Below are 11,449 nucleotides of genomic sequence, written 5' to 3'. Positions count from 1 at the left end.
ACTAACTGATCATCAACCTCTTGTCCCTATTTTCAACCCTCAGAAGGGCGTCCCGATAATGACAGCACAACGGCTGCAGAGGTGGTCCCTTTTCCTAGGGGCACACCAATATGACATCGAGTACAAAGGAACTAAACAGCATGGGAATGCTGATGGATTGTCGCGCCTACCGTTGCCAATGGTGGAAGAAGCACCTGCAGTGGATCCTGTGGAGATATTCCACTTGACCATAGTCGAATGTCTACCTGTGACGAATGCAAACATAGAAAAGGAAACACGAAATGACCCAACACTCTCCAGGGTCTATGATTTAATGGTGAAGGGATGGCCAGCACATGGCGATCCACTGTTGCCAGCATTCTCGCCGAAAAGAGAACAGCTGTCAGTGTGCAGAGGAACCTTGATGTGTGGATCCAGAGTAGTAATTCCAACCAAATTGAAGGATAGAGTGCTCAATGAGCTTCATGAGGGTCATCTGGGAGGGGTAAAAATGAAGAACTTAGCCAGAGCGTTTGTGTGGTGGCCAGGAATCGATAGAGAAATCGAAGAGATGACCAACAGCTGTACAGGATGCCAGAAGGTCCAAAACGCCCCACCACAAGCCCCTCTACATCCATGGGAGTGGCCCTCATCTTCATGGCAAAGGGTGCACATTGATTTTGCTGGTCCATTTATGGACTCGATGTTTTTAATTGCGGTGGATGCACATTCAAAGTGGCCAGAGGTAATAAAAATGTCTTCAACCACCACAGAAAAAACTATCACAGTCTTACGAACCATATCGCCAGAAATGGGCTGCCTGAAAAGATTTGCTCCGACAATGGACCACAGTTTGTGACTGAAGAGTTCCGGAGGTTCTTAAAGAACAATGGTGTTAAGCATTACACATCCGCCCCATATCATCCAGCCATCAATGGATTGGCTGAGAGGTTCGTTCAAACATTCAAGAAGGCTATCAAGGCAATGTGTAATGAAGACATACCCCTACAACACAAGGTGAATAACTTCTTGCGACACATGCGGTTACCAACCAAACTCCAGCCATGATGTTCTTCAATCGAAGACTAAGATGCCGCTTGGATTTGGTTAAGCCAAACATCAGAAGAGATGTGGAGAACAGGCAGTTTCAGAATATGAATGAAAGGCCAACCAGGAGCTTCAAGATAGGTCAACCAGTTTTGGCCCGGGACTACCGCACAGAGAAATGGCAGCCAGGAATGATCTGCACACTGCAAGGACCTCTAATGTATACCGTGGACGTTGGAGAGAGCATTGTAAGACGCCATGCTGACCAGATTCTAGAGTCACTGGAAAACGTCAATTCCACACCACGATCCGATACACCTGGTGATGAAACCGAAGTACCAATTGCATCTATCTCAGAATCGGTGATATTGGAAGCAGACGAACCAAACAACGACGTTGATCCCGAATCAACTTTGCCAGAAGAACCGGATACCCCAAAGAGGCGTTATCCAGACAGAATCAGGAAGCCTCCTCAAAGACTGAACTTATAATTGCTTAACTTCAGCTAATGTATCTAGCAACTGTAATTGTAAATATGTTATTTACTTATTAATCGAATGTTATGTACTGTTTAGCTAAAAGGGGAGGAATTGTAGTTTATGTACTTTGCAGAAGGAACTATATTCTGCAGCCCCTGTATACTGCAGTACCAGTAGTGACCACCCCTGTATATAAACCTGTGTAGTAACTTTGCCTAGTAGTTCCAGTTTTGTCTCCACTCAGTAAACACCTGTTGTAACCAGCTCCTGCAGTCCGTGTCTCAATTACACACGGACATAATAGAAGCTGCAACACAGGACTACATGCATGCTAAAAAGCGGAAGCAGCATGCTATAGACCGAGCTAAGCGATCCCACAATCAACGGATCAGATCAAAGCTCTGCAGTCCTGCCACATCCAGTCGTAAATGGTGGTGGACCATTAGACAACTAACGGGAGGAGGAGGCTTCATGAATATCCCCATCCTCAATGATGGTGGAGCCCAGCACGTGAGTGCAAAAGACAAGGCTGAAGCATTTGCAACCATCTTCAGCCAGAAGTGCCGAGTGGATGATCCATATTGGCCTCTTCCTGAGGTCCTCACCATCATAGAAGCCAGTCTTCAGCCAATTTGATTCACTCCACGTGATATCAAGAAACAGCTGAGCACACTGGATACAGCAAAGGCTATGGACCCCGACAACATCCCAGCTGTCGTGCTGAAGACTTGTGCTCCCGAACTAGCCGCGCCTCTAGCCAAGCTGTTCCAGTACAGCTACAACACTGGCATCTATCCGACAGTGTGGAAAACTGCCCAGGTATGTCCTGTCCACAAAAAGCAGGTCAAATCCAATCCGGCCAATCACCACCCCATCAGTCTACTCTCAATCATCAGCAAAGTGATGGAAGGCGTCATCGACAGTGCTATCAAGCAGCACTTACTCACCAATAACCTGCTCACTGATGCCCAGTTTGGATTCCGCCAAGACCACTCAGCTCCCGACCTCATTACAACCTTGAATTCCAGAGGTGAGGTGAGAGTGACTGCCCTTGACATCAAGGCAGCATTTGACCGAGTGTGGCATCAAGGAGCCCTAGGGATGGGCAATAAATGCTGGCCTTGCCAGCGACGCCCACATCCCATGAACGAATAAAAAAAAAAGAAAAAGTTAAAGTATAAGAAATAGACATTGTACAACCCTGAAACTCACCTGAATATTGAATTTGTATAAGTAACAAATTAGTGACTCTACAAGTGTATTTCTAACACTGGCTTTTCCATACTTGCTGCTTTCAGCTGATGTCTGTGTGTAAAGCAGACAGTTGGCATGTATGCATCAGTGGTTAGGGATTTATAATGTGGGTGGATGGAGGCAAGTGCAGTCATTAATTGTGGGTTTATGCAAATATGACTCAAAATTACAATGTCCTCTGGTATAGCAGCTGACACCTAAATTATGACTCTCAGGGTTGTGTGCACACTTTCAGCTGTGCAGGTAACAGACTTTGCAAGTCCCGAAATCATTTAATAAAACCGAAATTCTGATAAACTAACGTGTGAATATAGATGAGAACAATGCAGTTCATTATCTTTACCACATACAGCCATTCAGAAATCTCAACCAACAGGTAGGAACTCTTAAAGTTCGTCCATGACCAAAATGGAGCCTTAGTCATTACAACCAATCTCAGGGAGTGAAGCATTCATTCCTACCATCTATTTTCATGCAGACAGACAGCGTTTGAGACCCCTGTTCACTTTATCCGTACTTGTGCCCCAAAATCAACAAACAGTGTAACTTCATTTCCCACCACCAGCCTGCCCCCCAGCCCCCCTCATGGCCTGTTCCTCCAGAGTTCAGTAGCTAAAGCACCAGCCTGCCCCCCAGCCCCCCTCATGGCCTGTTCCTCCAGAGTTCAGTAGCTAAAGCACCAGCCTGCCCCCCAGCCCCCCTCATGGCCTGCTCCTCCAGAGTTCAGTAGCTAAAGCACCAGCCTGCCTTTGCTTCCTTTTGGATTGATTCCAACAATACTGGCCCTGATAGCCGCCTCTGCGTACTGGAAGCAAGAACTATCGTCACTAATAGAAATCCTGTAATGCAATGTTCTAAAAAGGAATTTAACCTATTCCACCACTTTCTAGCAATGGCCTTGGTTATAGGCCTTTATTCGGAGCTGCTTTTCAGTTGTTTTTTGTGTTGTCAGCTTTTCAGGGGCTGTGCCAACTTTTTTGAAGCTGTGTGTCAGCCTCCGAGTTTCGTAGGTTGGCATGTATAACAAGCGTTCCTAATCCAAAGCTTCCAGAGACATGATGGCCAATGCAATGCAAACCTTGCTGTTTGTGATTATGTTTATGGACCAGGCTCTGGCACCTTTTCAACTGAAATTTAGATTAGACATGGGTTCAATGGTTCAATATTTATATTGGATTGATTCCAATGGTCACTGGAGCCAACGCACAGTAATTTCAGAACTCTTTGGATAGTTGATTAAATCAGACTGGTATGGTTTACTTTATTTCTTGTCGGATTGTCCTGGGCAATATTTAACCCTGAAAAATCATCACTAAAACAGAGTGCCTGGTCATTATCACATTGCTGTTTGTGGGAGCTTGCTGTGTGCAAATTGGCTACCACATTTCTTGCATTACAACAGTGACTACACTTCAAAAGTACTTCATTGGCTGTAAAGTGCTTTGGGATGTCCTTTATTCGTTGATGGGATCTGGGCATTGCTGGCAAGGCCAGCATTTATTGCCCATCCCTAATTGCCCTTGAGAAGGTGGTGGTGAGCCTTGAACCGCTGCAGTCCGTGTGGTGTGCTGTTAGGGAGGGAGTTCCAGGATTTTGACCCAGTGACGATGAAGGAACGGCGATATACTTCCAAGTCAGGATGGCGTGTGACTTGGAGGGGACCTTGGAGGTGGTGGTGTTCCCATGCACCTGCTGCCCTTGTCCTTCTAGGTGGTAGAGGTCGCGGATTTGGGAGGTGTTGCCGAAGAAGTCTTGGCGAGTTGCTGCAGTGCATCTTGTAGATGGTACACACTGCAGCCACGGTACGCCGGTGGTGGAGGGAGTGAATGTTTAAGGTGGTGGATGGGGTGCCAATCAAGCCGGCTGCTTTGTCGTGGATGGTGTCGAGCTTCATGAGTGTTGTTGGAGCTGCACTCATCCAGGCAAGTGGAGAGTATTCCATCACACTCCTTACTTGTCCCTTGTAGATGGTGGAAAGGCTTTGGGGAGTCAGGAGGTGAGACACTCGCCACAGAATACCCAGCCTCTGACCTGCTCTTGTTGCCACAGTATTTATGTGGTTGGTCCAGTTAAGTTTCTGGTCAATGGTGACCCCCAGGATGTTGATGGTGAGGGATTCGGCGATGGTAATGCCTTTGAATGTCAAGGGGAGATGGTTAGCCTGTTGCTTGTTGGAGATAGTCATTGCCTGGCACTTGTGTGGTGCGAATGTTACCTGCCACTTATCAGCCCAAGCCTGAATGTCGTCCAGGTCTTGTTGCATGCGGGCATGGACTGCTTCATTATCTGAGGAGTTGCGAATGGCACTGAACACTGTGCAGTCATCAGCGAACATCCCCATTTCTGACCTTATGTTGGAGGGAAGGTCATTGATGAAGCAGCTGAAGATGGTTCGGCCTGAGGTTGTAAAAGGCGCTATATAAATGTAAATCTTTCTTTCCTTCTTTTGATTATTTTGATTTAAAAGGGACAGTTCCCCATTTGTTTATAATAAAGTGAAAGTTTCTTTAAAGTACTAATTACTTACCTAATCTCACAAGCCAAGCATTTTACTTTAAGTGTCTTGGATTTAAAGTCAGTCTTGCATTGCCAGCAAGACACCTGCGACAGTGACATCAACATCTTTCAGCATGAATTAAACTCATCCTCAACAGCATGGAGAGGTGGGACACTTCATTAACATATTTAAATCAGGTTCCCACTGTGAAATTGGAAGCCCGATTTAATTTTGACAGATGCCACACGGGTTTCCCAGAGGTCGGGAAAACCGGCAGTGAAAGGGAGCTAGGAGCAGGCAGATCCTCAAAGTAAGTGCCTTTTACAGCACTCGTGTGGGCCAGGTGGAGCAGGAGTGCTCCCCCTGGCCCCTCAAGGAAGCCTTTGGCCTTCCCCCAGCTGATCGTGGCCTCTCCATGATCGCCGACTTCGCCATGTGCGATCGTGACCAACCTTCCCCCCGCTCCCCCAAAAGCCTCGAACATGATCTTCCCCCCCTCCCGATTGCCGGGGACCCACCCCAAGGGTCCCCATCTGCCACCTCCTGCCACTGGTTTTCCCGCCTGCAGCTGACCAGGGTGTCAATTTGGCCGGCTGCCAGGCAGGAAACAGAAGGAAAAATTGAAAATGAGGTCCTGCCGTTAAATTTGGCAGGACCTCCGTTTTCTGCTTCCCCCGTACCCTCCCCGCTTCCCCGTAATTATCAGGGCCCTTGTTTCTGAGTGATATCAGAGAAACAGAATAATTTTAACTAAGGTAGTTTAAGGAGATGACAGATCAGAGTATTAGAACCACAAATTCACAATTACTGCACAGTGGGTAAAAATACCTTGGATCCCAACTTAGCTAACCATGACAGCTGGATCAGATCATGAATCTATATCAATGATTTGGATGAGGGGACCAAATGTAATATATCCAAGTTTGCTGATGATACAAAGAAAGGTGAGAATGTAAGTTGTGAGGAGGATGCAAAGAGGCTTCAAGGGGATATAGACAGGCTATGTGAGTGGGCAAGAACATGGCAAATGGAATGTAATGTGGAGAAATGTGAAGTTATCCACTTTGGTAGGAAAAATCGAAAAGCAGAGTATTTTTTAAATGGTGAGAGACTGGGAAATGTTGGTGTTCAGAGGGACCTGGGTGTCCTTGTACATAAATCACTGAAAGTTAACATGTAGGTACAGCAAGCAATTAAGAAAACAAATGGAATGTTGGCCTTTATTACAAGAGGATTTGAGTATAAGAGTAAAGATGTCTTACTGCAATTATATAGGGCCCTGGTGAGACCACACCTGGAGTATTGTGTACAGTTTTGGTCTCCTTACCTAATTGCAGTAAAACATCTTTACTCTTGCCATAGAGGGAGTGCAACGAAGGTTCACCAGACTGATTCCTGGGATGGGGGGATTGTCCTATGAGGAGAGACTGAGTAGACTAGGCCTATATTCTCTGGAGTTTAGAAGAATGATAGGTGATCTCATTGAAACATACAAAATTCTTACAGGGCTTGACAGGGTAGATGCAGGGAGAATGTTGCCCCTGGCTGGGAAGTCTAGAACCAGGGATCACAGCCTCAGAATAAGGGGTTGGCCATTTAGGACTGAGATGAGGAGAAATTTCTTCACTCAGAAGGTGGTGAATCTTTGGAATTCTCTACCCCAGAGGGCTGTGGAGGCTCAGTCGTTGAGTATATTCAAGACAGAGATCAATAGGTTTTTTGGATATTAGGGGAATCAAGGGATATGCGCAGGAAGGTGGAGTTGAGGTAGAAGATCAGCCAAATCTTAATGAATGGCGGAGCAGGCTCGAGGTGCCGAATGGCCTACTCCTGCTCCTATTTCATATGTTCTTATGACATTCTGTTTTCAGCTTAACAATTCCCTATTAATTCTCATTATTTTGCACACACTGGGCTGGTGGTTTGTGTAGGCAGTTCCCATCATTAGTGACATGTAACAATTACAAACATGACTATTATATTTAGAAGATACTTTTTTATTGAAACATCAATAAAGCCTCCCTTAAGCTGCCCTCTTTCTAGTATAAACGTTCCCAGCTTCCTTGATCTCTCCTCACTGCTCAAGCAAGTCAGCCCCACTATCAGTTTAGTTGCCCTCCTGTGTATCCTCTCCAAAGCCAGGATGTCACCACTGTAGTGCAGTGGCTAGTGTACACAGTGTAAACAGACCTATGCTGTACACAATCTCACTCTTATCCAGGATGTTATGCTTTGTCCCCCTAGCTGTACACTCTTAAGGGCTGGATTTTGATTCTGGAGGCGTGTAGGAGGCGGGACTACAACTTTTGTGGTTGTAGTCCCGCCTCCATCGAGTTGTGGCCAACCCACGCGATTTTCACTTGATTGACCTTGTTGAGCCCACCCAGCGGGCTCAGCAGACCAATTAAGGGCCACCCGGCAACAGGTGATGTCACAGATTGACATTTCATCTGTCAAGAGCTTTTGACAGATGAAATATCAACATTTGACAGCTCTTTGAAGCTGTCAAACACTGACAATCTGTACTCCAAGTTAATTCCTTCCTCTCAGGCTGATTTAGAGATCTCACCAGAACAGAAAGCTGAATGCTGCAACTTTTGACAGCTTGCGGCCATTCTGCTTTCTGTGCCAGTGAGATGAGGGACTCCCGAGACCTGAGGGAAGGAAGGCTGTAAAGGTAAGAAAAGATAAGTAAAACTTCTTTAAACACTTTACACACACCAAACACACTTACCTCTTCACTCATGCACCCATCACTCACCTGAACACCGGACATCTCGAACCCTCCAAGTCCTTCAGCCCAACAGTCACCTCGCTAACTTGGCGTGGTTTGGAGCCGTCGGGAATCCCACACTTCAGGAATAAAAATAGGGATTAGGCTAAAAACTGCCTGTTAACTACCTGTTAACAGGCAGTTAATTGGCACTAATCCCCTTCCTGCCTCGGGGAGGCGGCTCCCAGCACAGATCGGGTATCCGCCTCCTTTGAAACTGGCATGGAGGTGGGTTGGGGGCGGGATGGGTTCGTGCCCCTCGATTTTGAGATTTTAACCCCCCACACACCTCCAATCCCGCCTCCATGGCCCAATGAAAATCCTGCCCTTAGGATCTGTTTTTCATCTTTACTGTGCTGATAGCTTCCACCAGTACCCCCAGATTCCTCTCTCTTTTGTGTCCTGTTATCCACTACCATTCATCTTATATTCCCATTGCATAGACCCTTTTCCAGTATAGTGAAGAGTTGCAACAGTAGTTAATATAAGCGCCAGCTTATCTCACCTGGTAGCACTCTTCTGAGCTGGAAGTTTCTGGGTTCAAGGCCCACTCCAAAACTTAGGTACTAAAACAAATGTTAACGTACACTTCAGTGTAGTACTGAGGGAGACTTCCATTGCTGGAAGTACTATCTTTTGCATGAAATGTTAAACTGATTCTAAATCTGCCTTTTATGGTCAGTTTAAAGATCCAATTGCACTACTCAAAGCACAGTATGTCCTGACAATATTCCTCCCTCAATCAACAGCACCAAAAAATAGATTCACAATTTGTTTTTTGCATGTGTTGGTAAAATGATCATTGTGCATGCTTTACTTCCTTGGTTACAGAACGGTGGTAGATATTTGTTATGTAAATATACACGTGAAGTGCATTTAACTGTATTGTGTATGTAAGGCGCTTTCTACTAAAATTATGCATTTGGCTAAAATGGTATTGCAGTAGCCACACCTGTGCTTAGTCAACAGTTTCTATTGGACACCAGTGACTCAAAGGGTAATCGAATGACGGGGTAAGTTACCAGGAAAGGATATTGAAGCAGACAGTATAAATGGGATCAACAGGTTTGTTGGGCCTGACAGCCTTTTCGTGTTCTTAAGCGTTCCTTTTTTTAAATTTGCTCACCACTTGTATTTCATCTGTCACAAACTGATAGTTTCGCAAATTTTTAACCGTTTACCTGAATTATCATTACTCAGGAGAGTAATTAATTAGAACCTCCTAAAACTGAAACATTGCACCAGAACACACAGTACACCAGTTCCCCAGATATCAAAAAATGCATTTCCACCACGCAGACAGTGGCAGGATAACTAACTTTCAGCAGATGAACATGAAAAAACTTGTTTTCCCAAAGCACACAAAGAGACACATGCACATGTGCCCATGTGGAGACAGACTTAGAAGTGCACACATAAGCACACATGGAGGAGACATGTGCACACACACATAGACGAAGAAATAGATGTGCGCACACACATCCAGGGAGAGACAAATGTGCACATGGGAAGACAGATGCACACAAGTACATGTACACGCACACAAAGAAGGACACAAACACACGCATAGACAGATAAGACGTGCACACCAACAGTGAGACAGCCAGGCACATACTGGCACACACAGAGACTCTCACACAAACAAACAAATATAGACAAACAGATACATGCGCACACAGGCACATCAGCTGCATGTATTTGTGACTGTTGGAAAGGGATTATAAAGAGCGCTGATTCCATTCTGCGACTGGCAGTCCTGCCAAAGCATTCTCTCCTTTTCGCATTGTAGATAAAGTGCTATCTTTAGTTTTGGCGGGAACATACCAGGGATCAGGTGGGGCAGCAGGTTAGAACAAAGGTTTCATCTATGTTACTTGTGCTGAATTCCAGCCAAGAGATTTCAGCTGAAAGTTTCCTTTCCCGATGCTGTTAACTTTCCTAATGGAAAACAATTTAGATGGTTTCAGCCCTATTCCCAGTGGACATGAAGCCAAAGCCCAAGAAAGACCAGAAATATAAAATTATTCATCTCCATTACTACAAGAGCTGGCAAAGACCCAATACCACAGAAACGGGATTGGATGGCTGATATAGAGAATCAAAATATCACAGGGAAGCACTTGTCAATCAGCGCATCCTCAACCTCTGAGATTGTGTTTAGGAAATATTGATGATGTGTGATGTGCAACAGAACTGGACAAGATTCCATTCCACGACATTTGTCCCCAGCAGGTTGATAATTATAAAATCCCTTCCCCCGCAAAAATGTTTAAACAATTGAGTGAATGAAGTTCACTGTTTCTGGACTCTGGTCGATGGAGGAGGATTATTAACCCACACGTACAAAATTTATCAAAACGGGAACAAAGCAAAATACTGCAGATGCTGGAAATCTGAAATAAAAACAGAAAGTGCTGGAAACGACTTTGAGTGAGTTAAATAGTGATTAATAACGTTCCCTATCCCCAGAATCATTGCCTTTGCGTATGTGTACTTCTGTGTGTTTCATTATTCACTACTGTCCCTTTATGTGTCTTTTCACTCAGTTGGGTCAAAAGGTTGTTGGTTCAAGCCCACACCAGGGGTTTGAGCCTCATAATCCAGGCTGACACCATGCAGTACTCCTGCAATTGAGACATTAAATAAAGGTCTTGTGTTCCAGTCGTTCAGGTGGACGTTAAAGATTTTATGGCACTATTTGTAGAAGAACAGCGAGTTCCTGCTGTTGGTCAATCACTAGAAATTCTAACATGCACTCCTCGCTCGGCATGAAACCAGACCAGCTGCTAAAACACTCAACTTTTTATATACAGTACTCTGAATCCGCTAACTGTGAAAGAAACCGTAAGGAATGACCCTCAGTCCTGAGACCCCACAACCTACAGCAGTACTGAGTACAAAATCTGAGTGAAGGACGACTGAAGGGACCTGACCTCGGTCGTTGAATGGATGGATCTGTAGCCAGTTCCAGACACACAGTGGATATAATAAAACTGAGTTGGTTTTGTCCCTCTTTGTGAAATTTTGCTGTGTCTGTTTGATTGAAAGTGAGGTAGATTGGGAAACTATATTAAAAGGTATGAAGGTAGACAAGCAATGGCTAGCATTTAAAGAAATAATACATAATTTACAACAAATATACATTCCTTTAAGGTGCAAAAACCCCACAGGAAAAATAGTACAACTGTGGCTGATGAGAAGTTAAAGATAGTATTAGATCAAAGGAAGAGGTTTATAATGCTGCCAAAAAGAGTAGTAAGCCTGAGGATTGGGAGGATTTTAGAATTCAGCAAAGGAGGATCAAGAAATTGATAAGGAAAGAGAAAAAAGAATATGAGAGTAAATTAGCAAGAGACATGAAAACAGATTGTAAATGTTTCTCTAGGTATGTAAATAGGAAGAGATTAGTGAAAGTAAACG

The sequence above is a fragment of the Somniosus microcephalus genome, chromosome 25 (genome assembly GCF_052327205.1).
Source record: "Somniosus microcephalus isolate GS21.2 chromosome 25, FLI_Smic_1.0, whole genome shotgun sequence".
In the NCBI taxonomy this organism is placed as follows: domain Eukaryota; kingdom Metazoa; phylum Chordata; class Chondrichthyes; order Squaliformes; family Somniosidae; genus Somniosus; species Somniosus microcephalus.
Note: the sequence above shows the minus strand (reverse complement) of the source record.